Source organism: Bufo bufo, chromosome 5 (assembly GCF_905171765.1).
Source record: "Bufo bufo chromosome 5, aBufBuf1.1, whole genome shotgun sequence".
Classification (NCBI taxonomy): domain Eukaryota; kingdom Metazoa; phylum Chordata; class Amphibia; order Anura; family Bufonidae; genus Bufo; species Bufo bufo.
Window position 1 is genome coordinate 95655037 of NC_053393.1, and position 16253 is coordinate 95671289.

The following is a 16253-nucleotide window of genomic DNA, read 5'->3' on the forward strand; positions in this document are numbered from 1 at the left end:
AGGGTACTGCTTCCTTTGACACTTATGGTGGAGAGACACGGGTTGTTGTGCCTTGTGATGAGCCTATGCAGTTAGGAGGAGCTACTCCTGAAACTATTGGCAAAAGCTTGGGTCATGTGAAAGGAGTCTGCTTTTGTTGTGGCAAAAAGGGACATTTGGTGAATTATTTGTCTGTACTTGCAGCATCAAGGTGTAAACAAAAAGAAAAAAACGTTTAATCCCCAAATTACTATTGGTAGTATGGGTGGGGAGCAAGAAAACCTACTTTTGTCTTTTACTGAACAACAAAGGAAATGGAGCTCAAAGTACCAAATGATAAATATTAAATTTTATTATAGTATAACAAGACATGATTAAAATTACATACAAGTGACGAAGGCACGCCGAAACGCGCGTTGGGGTAGCGCCATCCTGGGTTGTTTGACTCCTGGTCTGATTTAGGTGAGTCTCGGCTGCAACCTTACTTCCATGGTCCTTTTTGACCTGAATGTTTCCTTTACGTTAGGTTTTGATCCATTGTGGTATGCTGTTTATTCATTCTTTATCTTATAGCTTTTGCTCAACATACCTTACTTCATGACCACGTTTGTCCTTTGCAGCTGATTTTCATTCACCTCTATTATGTATATACATTCGGTTTTTGGGCTGGTCACTGTACCATGTACTTCCCGTTGACCTCCATATATTTATGCATTTCTGACCGGTGTGTTCTCCCCAGGGTGGCGCCGTTCTTTCCCTCTCCCTGCCCCCCTTTTACCTTGTCCTCTGGCATCACTTGTATGTCATTTTAATCATGTCTTGTTATACTATAATAAAATTTAATATTTATCATTTGGTACTTTGAGCTCCATTTCCTTTGTTATATTGCCATTGTACTCGGGAGCTTGTACCGAGTTATCTCTTAGGGGTGTCCTTTGTGAGTACATTGGGTGGGCACTGCCCCCTTTCCCCTTGACACCCCTGGGGTCTTTTTCCCCTTTTTTTTGTCTTTTACTGGTAGTACCCGTTTTCTCTTGTCTGCCGAGGTGGCGCTAGAGTCCAAAACTGTGAAAATCAAAGCATTTATCGACAGTGGGGCGGAGTTAACTTAATTAGTATATCTGTCTTTGCAATTGACTCAGCACCTCTCGCCCAAAAATGCCTGTCGCAGGTAGTGAATGACATTCATTTAAGAGTGGGTAATTTGCATCAGGAATCTATCTCCTGTTATGTGTTGGAGGGTCTGCCTGCTCCGTTGGTATTGGGCTTACCATGGTTAAGCAAACATAACCCTAACATCGATTGGCAAGCGAGACAGATTCTCGATTGGAGTGATTTTTGCATGGACAACTGTCTTAATGCATCGTTCTCTATGGTTACCACTAAAACTGTACCCTCGTTCATTTCAGAATTTTCTGATGTTTTCTCTGAGAGTGGTAATCAGGAGTTGACTACACACCGGGAGTATGACTGTCCCGTCAATCTTATTCCCGGAGCTAAATTGCACAAATCTCGGTTGTATAATCTTTCGGAACCCGAAAGAAAGGCTATGCGAGAATATATGACTGAGAGTTTGGCAAAGGGACATATTAGACCATCCAAGTCCCCAGTGGCTGCTGGATTTTTCTTTGTAAAGAAAAAGGATGGTACCCTGAGACCCTGTCTGGACTTCTGTGAGCTCAATCGTATTACCGTCCGTGATCCTTACCCCCTTCCTTCGTTTCCGGATTTGTTTAGTCAGATTGTCGGTGCCAAGGTGTTCTCTAAATTGGATCTGAGGGGGGCATATAATCTGGTAAGGATCAAGGAGGGGGATGAGTGGAAGACCTCATTTAATACCCCTGAGGGTCATTTTGAAAACCTGGTCATGCCCTTTGGGTTTACCAATGCTCCTGAGGTTTTTCAACACTTTGTCAATGACATCTTTCATCATCTGGTGGGGAGGTTTGTCATTGTATACCTTGATGACATACTAATTTATTCGCCTAATATGGAGACTCATCAGGATTAGGGATGAGCGAACCCGAACTGTATAGTATATAGTATATAGTATAGAATTTTGGGGTGTCCGTGACACGGACCCGAACCCGAACATTTTCGTAAAAGTCCGGGTTCGGGTTCGGTGTTCGGCGCTTTCTTGGCGCTTTTTGAAAGGCTGCAAAGCAGCCAATCAACAAGCGTCATACTACTTGCCCAAAGAGGCCATCACAGCCTTGCCTACTATTGGCATGGCTGTGATTGGCCAGTGCAGCATGTGACCCAGCCTCTATATAAGCTTGGGTCACGTTGCGCTGCACGTCACTCTGCTGATTCAAGCATAGGGAGAGGTTGCAGCTGCGACATTAGGGCGAGATTAGGCAGATTAACTCCTCCAAAAGACTTCATTCTGTGATCGATCTGCAGCTGTGGATCATTGAAGTGCTAATATTGACTTGCTCACTTTTTTGAGGCTGCCCAGAGCGTTTTTAGATCACTTTTTTTCTGGGGTGATCGGCGGCCATTTTGTGACTTGTGGTGCGCCAGCACAAGCTATCACCAAGTGTATTTAACCATCAATAGTGTGGTTATTTTGTGCTATATCCTACATCAGCTGCAGGCTGAGCCTGTGTCACCGAAGTGCATTTAACCATCAACAGTCTGGTTATTTTTTGGCCATATACTACATCAGCTGCAGGCTGAGCCTGTGTCACCGAAGTGCATTTAACTATCAACAGTCTGGTTATTTTTTGGCCATATACTACATCTGGTGCAGGCTGAGCCTGTGTCACCCAAGTGCATTTAACCATCAACAGTGTGGTTATTTTTTGGCCATATGGCCATATACTACATCAGGGGCAAGTTGAGCCTGTCACCCAGCGCCTAAAAAATAGACCTGACATTTCTATTCAACCAAATCAGTACTGTTTTAGCTGGTCAAGTTATTTGTAGTGACCGTAAAAGCACACTTTTTGTTCTGGGTTGAAAAACTATTCCCAAATTTGCCATTCTCAAAATAACTAGTTTCTGGTATATGAGGCCTACTTGAAATCTATCCCAAAAAGGATATCTTACATTGAAGGTGCTGATACTGTCATTCAGAAAAACCTAAGACACACGCTACCGTGCAGATAGAAGTCTGATTCTGTGATTAAACCTATACCTGTCACACAGCGCAAAAAAAAAACAGGCCTGACATTTCTATTCAACCAAATCTGTACTGTTTTAGCTGGTCAAGTTATTTGTAGTGACCGTAAAAGCAGACTTTTTGTTCTGGGTTTAAAAACTATTCCCAAATTTGCCATTCTCAAAATAACTAGTTTCTGGTATATGAGGCCTACTTGAAATCTATCCCAAAAAGGATATCTTACATTGAAGGTGCTGATAGTGTCATTCAGAAAAACCTAAGACACACGCTACCGTGCAGATAGAAGTCTGATTCTGTGATTAAACCTATACCTGTCACACAGCGCAAAAAAAAAACAGGCCTGACATTTCTATTCAACCAAATCTGTACTGTTTTAGCTGGTCAAGTTATTTGTAGTGACCGTAAAAGCAGACTTTTTGTTCTGGGTTGAAAAACTATTCCCAAATTTGCCATTCTCAAAATAACTAGTTTCTGGTATATGAGGCCTACTTGAAATCTATCCCAAAAAGGATATCTTACATTGAAGGTGCTGATAGTGTCATTCAGAAAAACCTAAGACACACGCTACCGTGCAGATAGAAGTCTGATTCTGTGATTAAACCTATACCTGTCACATAGCGGAAAAAAAAAACAGGCCTGACATTTCTATTCAACCAAATCTGTACTGTTTTAGCTGGTCAAGTTATTTGTAGTGACCGTAAAAGCACACTTTTTGTTCTGGGTTGAAAAACTATTCCCAAATTTGCCATTCTCAAAATAACTAGTTTCTGGTATTTGAGGCCTACTTGAAATCTATCCCAAAAAGGATATCTTACATTGAAGGTGCTGATAGTGTCATTCAGAAAAACCTAAGACACACGCTACCGTGCAGATAGAAGTCTGATTCTGTGATTAAACCTATACCTGTCACACAGCGCAAAAAAAAACAGGCCTGACATATCTATTCAACCAAATCTGTACTGTTTTAGCTGGTCAAGTTATTTGTAGTGACCGTAAAAGCAGACTTTTTGTTCTGGGTTGAAAAACTATTCCCAAATTTGCCATTCTCAAAATAACTAGTTTCTGGTATTTGAGGCCTACTTGAAATCTATCCCAAAAAGGATATCTTACATTGAAGGTGCTGATAGTGTCATTCAGAAAAACCTAAGACACACGCTACCGTGCAGATAGAAGTCTGATTCTGTGATTAAACCTATACCTGTCACATAGCGCGAAAAAAAAACAGGCCTGACATTTCTATTCAACCAAATCTGTACTGTTTTATCTGGTCAAGTTATTTGTAGTGACCGTAAAAGCACATTTTTTGTTCTGGGTTGAAAAACTATTCCCAAATTTGCCATTCTCAAAATTGTGGTGAACGGGAACAATGAGGAAAACATCTAATAAGGGACGCGGAAGCGGACGTGGACATGGTCGTGGTGGTGTTAGTGGACCCTCTGGTGCTGGGAGAGGACGTGGCCGTTCTGCCACAGCCACACGTCCTAGTGAACCAACTACCTCAGGTCCCAGTAGCCAGCAGAATTTACAGCGATATTTGGTGGGGCCCAATGCCAATCTAAGGATGGTAAGGCCTGAGCAGGTACAGGCATTAGTCAATTGGGTGGCCGACAGTGGATCCAGCACGTTCACATTATCTCCCACCCAGTCTTCTGCAGAAAGCGCACAGATGGCGCATGAAAACCAATCCCATCGGTCTGTCACATCACCCCCATGCATATCAGGGAAACTGTCTGAGCCTCGTTATGCAGCAGTCTCTTATGCTGTTTGAAGACTCTGCTGCCAGGGTTTCCCAAGGGCATGCACCTAGCCCTTCCCCAGGGGTGGAAGAGATAGAATGCACTAACACACAACCACTTATTTTTCCTGATGATGAGGACATGGGAATACCACCTCAGCACGTCTCTGATGATGACGAAACACAGGTGCCAACTGCTGCGTCTTTCTGCAGTGTGCAGTCTGAACAGGAGGTCAGGGATCAAGACTGGGTGGAAGACGATGCAGGGGACGATGAGGTCCTAGACCCCACATGGAATGAAGGTCGTGCCACTGACTTTCACAGTTCGGAGGAAGAGGCAGTGGTGAGACCGAGCCAACAGCGTAGCAAAAGAGGGAGCAGTGGGCAAAATCAGAACACCCGCAGCCAAGAGACTCCGCCTGCTACTGACCGCCGCCATCTGGGACCGAGCACCCCAAAGGCAGCTTCAAGGAGTTCCCTGGCATGGCACTTCTTCAAACAATGTGCTGACGACAAGACCCGAGTGGTTTGCACACTGTGCCATCAGAGCCTGAAGCGAGGCATTAACGTTCTGAACCTTAGCACAACCTGCATGACCAGGCACCTGCATGCAAAGTATGAACTGCAGTGGAGTAAACACCTTAAAAACAAGGAAGTCACTCAGGCTCCCCCTGCTACCTCTTCTGCTGCTGCCGCCTCGGCCTCTTCTGCTGCTGCCGCCGCCTCGGCCTCTTCTGCTGCTGCTGCCGCCGCCTCGGCCTCTTCCTCTGCCTCTGGAGGAACGTTGGCACCTGCCGCCCAGCAAACATGGGATGTACCACCAACACCACCACCTGCGTCACCAAGCATCTCAACCATGTCACACGGCAGCGTTCAGCTCTCCATCTCACAAACATTTGAGAGAAAGCGTAAATTCCCACCTAGCCACCCTCGATCCCTGGCCCTGAATGCCAGCATTTCTAAACTACTGACCTATGAAATGATGTCATTTAGGCTGGTGGACACACACAGCTTCAAACAGCTCATGTCACTTGCTGTCCCACAGTATGTTGTTCCCAGCCATCACTACTTCTCCAAGAGAGCCGTGCCTTCCCTGCACAACCAAGTATCCGATAAAATCAAGTGTGCACTGCGCAACGCCATCTGTGGCAAGGTCCACCTAATCACAGATACGTGGACCAGTAAGCACGGCCAGGGACGCTATATCTCCCTAACTGCACACTGGGTAAATGTAGTGGCGACTGGGCCCCAGGCGGAGAGCTGTTTGGCGCACGTCCTTCCGCCGCCAAGGAGCGCAGGGCAACATTCTTTGCCTCCTGTTGCCTCCTCTTCCTACTCGACTTCCTCCTCTTCTTCCACCTGCTCATCCAGTCAGCCACACACCTTCACCACCAACTTCAGCACAGCCCGGGGTAAACGTCAGCAGGCCATTCTGAAACTCATATGTTTGGGGGACAGGCCCCCAGGAGTTGTGGCGGGGTATAGAACAACAGACCGACGAGTGGTTGCTGCCGGTGAGCCTCAAGCCCGGCCTGGTGGTGTGCGATAATGGGCGAAATCTCGTTGCAGCTCTGGGACTAGCCGGTTTGACGCACATCCCTTGTCTGGCACATGTGCTGAATTTGGTGGTGCAGAAGTTCATTCACAACTACCCCGACATGTCAGAGCTGCTGCATAAAGTGCGGGCCATCTGTGCGCGCTTCCGGCGTTCACATCCTGACGCTGCTCGCCTGTCTGCGCTACAGCGTAACTTCGGCATTCCCGCTCACCGCCTCATATGCGACGTGCCCACCAGGTGGAACTCCACCTTGCACATGCTGGACAGACTGTGCGAGCAGCAGCAGGCCATAGTGGAGTTTCAGCTGCAGCACGCATGGGTCAGTCGCACTGCGGAACAGCACCACTTCACCACCAATGACTGGGCCTCCATGTGAGACCTGTGTGCCCTGTTGCGCTGTTTCGAGTACTCCACCAACATGGCCAGTGGCGATGACGCCGTTATCAGCGTTACAATACCACTTCTATGTCTCCTTGAGAAAACACTTAGGGCGATGATGGAAGAGGAGGTGACCCAGGAGGAGGAGGAGGAAGAGGGGTCATTTTTAGCACTTTCAGGCCAGTCTCTTCGAAGTGACTCAGAGGGAGGTTTTTTGCAACAGCAGAAGCCAGGTACAAATGTGGCCAGCCAGGGCCCACTACTGGAGGACGAGGAGGACGAGGATGAGGATGAAGCATGTTCACAGCGGGGTGGCACCCAACGCAGCTCAGGCCCATCACTGGTGCGTGGCTGGGGGGAAACACAGGACGATGACGATACGCCTCCCACAGAGGACAGCTTGTTCTTACCTCTGGGCAGCCTGGCACACATGAGCGACTACATGCTGCAGTGCCTGCGCAACGACAGCAGAGTTGCCCACATTTTAACATGTGCGGACTACTGGGTTGCCACCCTGCTGGATCCCCTGTACAAAGACAATGTGCCCACCTTACTTCCTGCACTGGAGCGTGAAGATGCGCGAGTACAAGCGCACATTGGTAGACGCGCTACTGAGAGCATTCCCAAATGTCACAGGGGAACAAGTGGAAGCCGAAGGCGAAGGCAGAGGAGGAGCAAGAGGTCGCCAACGCAGCTGTTTCACGGCCAGCTCCTCTGAGGGCAGGGTTAGCATGGCAGAGATGTGGAAAAGTTTTGTCACCACGCCACAGCTATCTGCACCACCACCTGATACGGAACGTGTTAGCAGGAGGCAACATTTCACTAACATGGTGGAACAGCACACCCCTCCACGTACTGACTGATGGTTCGGCCCCATTCAACTTCTGGGTCTCCAAATTGTCCACGTGGCCAGAGCTAGCCTTTTATGCCTTGGAGGTGCTGGCCTGCCCGGCGGCCAGCGTTTTGTCTGAACGTGTATTCAGCACGGCAGGGGGCGTCATTACAGACAAACGCAGCCGCCTGTCTACAGCCAATGTGGACAAGCTGACGTTCATAAAAATGAACCAAGCATGGATCCCACAGGACCTGTCCATCCCTTGTGCAGATTAGACATTTATAACTACCTCCCATTAACCATATATTATTGTACTCCAGGGCACTTCCTCATTCAATCCTTTTTTTATTTTCATTTTACCATTATATTGCGGGGCAACCCAAAGTTGAATGAACCTCTCCTCTGTCTGGGTGCCGGGGCCTAAAAATATCTGACAGTGGCCTGTTCCAGTGTTGGGTGACATGAAGCATGATTCTCTGCTATGACATGAAGCCTGAATCTCTGCTATGGGACCTCTCTCCTCTGTCTGGGTGCCGGGGCCTAAAAATATCTGACAGTGGCCTGTTCCAGTGTTGGGTGACATGAAGCATGATTCTCTGCTATGACATGAAGACTGATTCTCTGCTATGGGACCTCTCTCCTCTGTCTGGGTGCCGGGGCCTAAAAATATCTGACAATGGCCTGTTCCAGTGTTGGGTGACATGAAGCCTGATTCTCTGCTATGACATGAAGTCTGATTCTTTGCTATGACTTGAAGCCTGATTCTCTGCTATGACATGAAGCCTGATTATCTGCTATGGGACCTCTCTCCTCTGTCTGGGTGCCGGGGCCTAAAAATATCTGACAGTGGCCTGTTCCAGTGGTGGGTGACGTGAAGCCTGATTCTCTGCTATGCCATTAAGCCTGATTCTCTGCTATGGGACCTCTCTCCTCTGTCTGGGTGCCGGGGCCTAAATATCTGACAATGGCCTGTTCCAGTGGTGGGTGACGTGAAGCCTGATTCTCTGCTATGACATGAAGCCTGATTCTCTGCTATGACATGAAGCCTGATTCTCTGCTATGACTTGAAGCCTGATTCTCTGCTATGACATGAAGCCTGATTCTCTGCTATGGGACCTCTCTCCTCTGTCTGGGTGCCAGGGCCTAAAAATATCTGACAGTGGCCTGTTCCAGTTGTGGGTGACGTGAAGCCTGATTCTCTGCTATGCCATGAAGCCTGATTCTCTGCTATGGGACCTCTCTCCTCTGTCTGGGTGCCGGGGCCTAAAAATATCTGACAGTGGCCTGTTCCAGTGGTGGGTGACTTGAAGCCTGATTCTCTGCTATGACATGAAGCCTGATTCTCTGCTATGACTTGAAGCCTGATTTTCTGCTATGACATGAAGCCTGATTCTCTGCTATGGGACCTCTCTCCTCTGTCTGGGTGCCGGGGCCTAAATATCTGACAATGGCCTGTTCCAGTGGTGGGTGACGTGAAGCCTGATTCTCTGCTATGACATGAAGCCTGATTCTCTGCTATGACTTGAAGCCTGATTCTCTGCTATGACATGAAGCCTGATTCTCTGCTATGGAACCTCTCTCCTCTGTCTGGGTGCCGGGGCCTAAATATCTGACAATGGCCTGTTCCAGTGGTGTGTGACGTGAAGCCTGATTCTCTGCTATGATATGAAGCCTAATTCTCTGCCATGAGACCTCTCTCCAATTGATATTGGTTAATTTTAATTTATTTTATTTTTATTTTAATTCATTTCCCTGTCCACATTTGTTTGCAGGGGATTTACCTACATTTTCTGCCTTTTGCAGCCCTCTAGCCCTTTCCTGGGCTATTTTACAGCCTTTTTAGTGCCGAAAAGTTCGGGTCCCCATTGACTTCAATGGGGTTCGGGTTCGGGGCGAAGTTCGGGTCGAGTTCGGATCCCGAACCCGAACATTTCCGGGAAGTTCGGCCGAACTTCTCGAACCCGAACATCCAGGTGTTCGCTCAACTCTAATTATAACCCTAAAACATACGCTAAAAATCATAATAGGCCAGTTGAATCGAATATGGCACTTACTTCACTAGGGAGGGGGGGTGTACAAGATAAACTCAAGACACTTGATACCCTCTCCTCCCTCGCTGAGATCGCCTGTAGTATGTTAAAACCACCATGTTTACAAGGATGATGACCCGGGGTACTTCCAAACATAAGGTGCTGTCACAGAAGGTTAGGGAAGGAAAGCAAACCAAACACAACTAACAGGTAACAAAACACCAGGCTAGGCCCCACAGCTAGGGAACAGGGAACGGTCACCACCTGACAAATCCTAAGCCTTTCCCTGTCTGCTAACCACCAAATCCCAATGGTAGAAGTGTTTATGTACTGGAACCTAATACCTGCTGCAACTGAAACAAACCCTAGGCTAGGGAGCAGGCGATAAGACAACCGGTTCCTTGCACGAGATGAAGGAACCTGAGGCTTAGCTTAGGAAATACAAAAAAAGGGAGGAAAAGAGGACTTATCTCAAGACGGACTGGGAGCAGGAGATCCACCAAGCACTAGCAGAGAACTCCAGAAGAAACTATAAACCGCAAGGGCTATAGTGAGAGGCGGAGATAAATAGCATCACTAACTAACAAATGAGCAGAACCTGTGAGAACGTTGGATCCTGCCCAACACCACAACAAAGCAATCTGTCAGATAGGCTCACGTGCCGCAAGTCTGACAGATCTTCTCAGATCACTCACAGGGCAGGGCATGACAGGTGCTTTATTAAAAACAAGCTCAACGGGTTTCGTAGAATGTATATAAAATCCCCTTCTTCAGGAGCATAGACAGTGAACAGAACAGTGAAAGAAAGTGAAAAACAGACACTTAAATAGGTGCACAGAGGTAGCACATGATTAGTCCCATGAGGTAGCACATAATTAGTCCCATGAGGTAGCACATGACTAGTCACATGAGGTAGCACATGACTAGTCACATGAGGTAGCACATGACTAGTCACATGACATCAGGTTCATTTCTGGTCATGTGATCTCTAAACCAGAAATACATTCTATTTTTCATTGCATAAGTACATAATGAATATAATTGTAACTTGTGGAATACATAGATATACACTGCGTGCAGAATTATTAGTCAAATGAGTATTTTGACCACATCATCCTCTTTATGCATGTTGTCTTACTCCAAGCTGTATAGGCTCGAAAGCCTACTACCAATTAAGCATATTAGGTGATGTGCATCTCTGTAATGAGAAGGGGTGTGGTCTAATGACATCAACACCCTATATTAGGTGTGCATAATTATTAGGCAACTTCCTTTCCTTTGGCAAAATGGGTCAAAAGAAGGACTTGACAGGCTCAGAAAAGTCAAAAATAGTGAGATATCTTGCAGAGGGATGCAGCACTCTTAAAATTGCAAAGCTTCTGAAGCGTGATCATCGAACAATCAAGCGTTTCATTCGAAATAGTCAACAGGGTCGCAAGAAGCGTGTGGAAAAACCAAGGCGCAAAATAACTGCCCATGAACTGAGAAAAGTCAAGCGTGCAGCTGCCAAGATGCCACTTGCCACCAGTTTGGCCATATTTCAGAGCTGCAACATCACTGGAGTGCCCAAAAGCACAAGGTGTGCAATACTCAGAGACATGGCCAAGGTAAGAAAGGCTGAAAGACGACCACCACTGAACAAGACACACAAGCTGAAACGTCAAGACTGGGCCAAGAAATATCTCAAGACTGATTTTTCTAAGGTTTTATGGACTGATGAAATGAGAGTGAGTCTTGATGGGCCAGATGGATGGGCCCGTGGCTGGATTGGTAAAGGGCAGAGAGCTCCAGTCCGACTCAGACGCCAGCAAGGTGGAGGTGGAGTACTGGTTTGGGCTGGTATCATCAAAGATGAGCTTGTGGGGCCTTTTCGGGTTGAGGATGGAGTCAAGCTCAACTCCCAGTCCTACTGCCAGTTTCTGGAAGACACCTTCTTCAAGCAGTGGTACAGGAAGAAGTCTGCATCCTTCAAGAAAAACATGATTTTCATGCAGGACAATGCTCCATCACACGCGTCCAAGTACTCCACAGCGTGGCTGGCAAGAAAGGGTATAAAAGAAGAAAATCTAATGACATGGCCTCCTTGTTCACCTGATCTGAACCCCATTGAGAACCTGTGGTCCATCATCAAATGTGAGATTTACAAGGAGGGAAAACAGTACACCTCTCTGAACAGTGTCTGGGAGGCTGTGGTTGCTGCTGCACGCAATGTTGATGGTGAACAGATCAAAACACTGACAGAATACATGGATGGCAGGCTTTTGAGTGTCCTTGCAAAGAAAGGTGGCTATATTGGTCACTGATTTGTTTTTGTTTTGTTTTTGAATGTCAGAAATGTCTATTTGTGAATGTTGAGATGTTATATTGGTTTCACTGGTAAAAATAAATAATTGAAATGGGTATATATTTGTTTTTTGTTAAGTTGCCTAATAATTATGCACAGTAATAGTCACCTGCACACACAGATATCCCCCTAAAATAGCTAAAACTAAAAACAAACTAAAAACTACTTCCAAAAATATTCAGCTTTGATATTAATGAGTTTTTTGGGTTCATTGAGAACATGGTTGTTGTTCAATAATAAAATTAATCCTCAAAAATACAACTTGCCTAATAATTCTGCACTCCCTGTATATTATATAATGCTATATAATAATAAAAATACCAATATTATGGCGCCAATCAGCATGGAAACTGCTTGTATTACGCGAAAGACCGAGAAGGCCGGACCGGAAGGGGAGCAGCTCTTCACTTCCAGTTTGCGTTCCAGTGTGGAGCGCAGCAGGCTGCCACATACTGCATTAGGGCCCTTCTCTTCTGGTTTGCGTTCCAGCGTGGAACGCACAGGGCTACAATATGCTGCATTAGGTGGAGCGCTCCACCGTGGAAGGCACCGCAATAGTGGGGGCAGCGCATGTCGACATGAAGCACGCCGCCCCACCAAGAGACCCGGTGTGTGTCGGAGTGGGACGCACCACCTCACGGGGCATGCCATCTGAAAAGGTCTCTTGAAAAAGGAAAAAACTAACAAGAAAATAACAGACAAATATATAAGAGCAGCAATTATCTCTCACAAAAATTTAATTTATACAAAGATAGAATATTCATAAACCCCAATTGTGCCTTAAAAAGATCCTATTCCCAAAGGGTATAAAAATAATAGATGATATATAATGATGAGCGGGAGGTGCCATATTCGATTTCGCAATATTTCGCGAATATTCGATTGAATATTCGTCTTATATTCGTCTAAATCGAATATTCGTCATTATTCTATTCATCGCGAATAATGTACGATTTATTTGTTCGCGTATTGCGATTTTTCTTTTGACAGTATAAGGCAACATTCCTATGACTATGGCTAGGCTAATATGTGTATTTTACGAATATTCTATATATAGCTATAACTTCGTCTTTTAGAATATTACGAATATTCTAAAAGACGAAGTTAGAGCAATATTACGAATATTCGTAAAATACACATATAGACTGTAATTTAGCTAATATAGTGCTATAATCTTTTTTTTTTTGTCTAATTTTTTTTGCCTCTTCTAAACTTCAGTTTTGGAAAATATGTACACTATAAAAAAAATTACTATAGCACTATATTAGCTAAATTATAGTCTGTGTATTTTACGAATATTCGGAATATTGCTCTAACTTCGTCTTTTAGAATATTACGAATATTCTAAAAGACGAAGTTAGAGCAATATTACGAATATTCGTAAAATACACATATAGACTGTAATTTAGCTAATATAGTGCTATAATCTTTTTTTTTGGTCTAATTTTTTTTTGCCTCTTCTGAACTTCAGTTTTGGAAAATATGTACACTATTAAAAAAATTACTACAGCACTATATTAGCTAAATTACAGTCTATATGTGTATTTTTCGAATATTCGTTATATTGCTATAACTTCGTCTTTTAGAATATTCGTAATATTCTAAAAGAGGAAGTTATAGCAATAGAGCGAATAAATTCATTATTTCGAATATTAGTCATTTTTTTTTCCAATGTGTACTGTTATTTCACTTTGGCATACTGCTTCCCGACAAGCGTCCCCGTAACCATGGGAACACCTGTGGGTTAGAATATACCATCGGATCTGAGTTTTCATGATCTCAGGGAAAACTCAGATCCGATGGTATTTTCTAACCCACAGGCGTTCCCATGGTGACGGGGACGCTTATCGGGGAGGAGTATGCGAACAACTGTACAGATAGGAAAAAAATAATAAAGTAAAACAATAGATGCGGGAACCGCGCTATGTATTAGTGGTTTATGAAAGTTGTTAGAATAAAGAACCTAAAAAATGGGGAACTGGATTCACATCCGGCTTTCGGAAGTAACAGTCACAGGTACGTCTTTCACATACAAAGAAGCTGCTATACACCTCCAGCCGGTCATCAGATCCCGCCTTGAGCCACCGACCGCTCACTCCAACACCGGGTCAAGATTACCTTCACAAAAGGACAGAAAGATGGTGCAGTACCCTCAATATTCAGAGGTAACAAAGGTTTTATTGTACTCACATATTCCAAAATTTTTGCATGCACATAAGAATGCCCGACCCGGGTTTCGCAGTTAGCTTCGTCAGGGGCTGCGGTGCAAACACCGCCATAGTCCTCGAATATATAAGCACATTTACCCCGAAACCAGAACGGACTTCCGTTGTCTGGCGGCATGTCAAACAATCACATACTATAAAACTCCATAAAAATTTATAAACTTACAGTATATTATATAAAATCTTCAATAACTTACATACAAACAACTAATACTTCAGGATAACACAATATAAAATATAGTGACATATCAATTATATAAAATCAATAATATATTCAATAACCAGATATATCAGACAGATCACACCATACAGACCGATTTTATATCCCATTCGATGTTATGTCCTTACGGCTGCAACGTATTCATTTCGAAAATCCATTGCGCCTCCTTCTTGTTAATTTGTGTAGCGGGATTACCTCCTCGCCAGTGGCACTTTACAAGTTCCACGCAACAAAATTTTAGACCAGTGGGGTCCTTCTGGTGGAATCTCTTAAAATGTGCCGAGACACTATGGGTCTCAAGCCCCTTTTTGATGTTCCTAATGTGTTCCGCCACCCGAACCTTCAGCTTCCTCATTGTTCTGCCAATATACTGCAGTCCACAAGGGCACACAAGTATATAAATAACTCCCATAGACTCACATGAAATATTACCTTTTACTTTTTTTTAGATGGATTTGGAGGTTGACACAATTTCCTCTATTTTACTTCTTTTCTTATCCTCCCTGGAACGGTTTTTACAGCATGTACAAAAACCGCACCAAGTGAAAACATTACGGGGTTTAGATGTATTTAGGTCCTCTTTCACATAGCTACGCACAATGCGGTTCCTAACAGTGGGGGCTCTTTCAAATATAAATGGAGGTTTCTTGGGGATAAGGTCTCCAATGACTAAATCATTTTTTAAAACATTCCAATTTTGATGGATAATTCTCTTAATTTGAGGGCAGTTAATGGGATAAGTAGTGGAAAACGCAAATTGGTATTTATCCCTATTCTGTATTTTATGTTTACTAGAATCCTTCTTTTTTTATGTTCAAATTTTCATGCTTTACTTCCTCCCTTTGATTATATAACCCTTCCTTTTTATAGCCTTTTTCAATGAATCGATTCACAATAATATTACTCTGCTTTTCATAGTCCTCTATACTGGTACAATTTCTTTTGATACGCTGCAACTGTCCCTTTGGTACATTGCAAATGCAAGGTTCATAATGGCAGCTGCTTCTCTCAATATAGCCATTACGATCAGTCGGCTTGAAATAGGTCACAGTTTCAATTTTTCCTTGTTCTACCCTGATCTCAAGATCTAGAAAATGGATGGTATTTTTGCTCACATCTTCAGTAAAATGGATGTTCCATGTGTTGGAATTAATGTGGGAGATGAATTCCATTAATCCTATCTCAGTACCATACCAGACTCCAATGCAGTCGTCGATATATCTTCTCCAAAGTTGTAGACTGCCACCCTCGGTGTCTCTCTTTAGCACGGGATAGATGTTAAAATTCTCCCAATACGCCATAAAAAGATTGGCGAAACTGGGTGCGAATTTGTAAAAAATAACAATCATCATACCAGAAATAGTTATGACCTAGACAATACTGTATACAGTCCAGAATAAAAGTTTTTCGTTCATCACACATTTGTTCATCTCCATCCATATAAAATGTAACCGCCTCCATTCCAATGTCGTTTGGTATAATTGTGTATAATGAAATGACATCTAAAGTCATCAGGAAGGCGTTCTCAGGGATATTACCGACTTCTTTTAAAACATCTAAAATATGCCCTGTGTCCCTTAAATCGGAAGGTGTAGTGGCTACATATCGCTGTAAAAAAATATCAATATATTCTGATACACGGCTAGTAATTGAATCGATCCCTGAGACTATCGGTCTTCCAGGGGGGCGCTCTGCGTTCTTGTGTACCTTGGGTAAATAATATATAGTGGGAGTCTTTGGGTGTATATTATTTAAATACTGATACTCCTTTTGATTCAATACCTCTTGCGTCAACCCTCTATCTAGGAGAACTTTAAGTTCTTTT